Below are 366 nucleotides of genomic sequence, written 5' to 3'. Positions count from 1 at the left end.
CCCATAATGTGAATGTTGTTGCATTTAATGTTGTCCCAGAGGTCTCTTAGGCTGTCTTCATTTCTTTTCATTCATTTTTCTTTATTCTATTCCACGGCAGTGAATTACACCATTCTGTCTTCCAGGTCACTTATCCATTTTTCTGCCTCAGGTATTCTGCTATTGATACAGAATACACTAGAGTGTATTTTTCTTTTCAGTTATTGTATTGTTCATCTCTGATTGTTTGTTCTTTAATTCTTCTAGGTCTTTGTTAAACATTTCTTGTATCTTCTCAATCCTTGCCTCCATTCTTTTTCCAAGGTCCTGGATCATCTTCACTATCATTATTCTGAATTTTTTTTCTGGAAGGTTGCCTATCTCCAC

Source organism: Physeter macrocephalus, chromosome 7, assembly GCF_002837175.3.
Source record: "Physeter macrocephalus isolate SW-GA chromosome 7, ASM283717v5, whole genome shotgun sequence".
Classification (NCBI taxonomy): Eukaryota; Metazoa; Chordata; class Mammalia; order Artiodactyla; family Physeteridae; genus Physeter; species Physeter macrocephalus.
The sequence above is the reverse complement of the archived record's forward strand: the minus strand, read 5'-3'. Positions refer to the sequence as shown.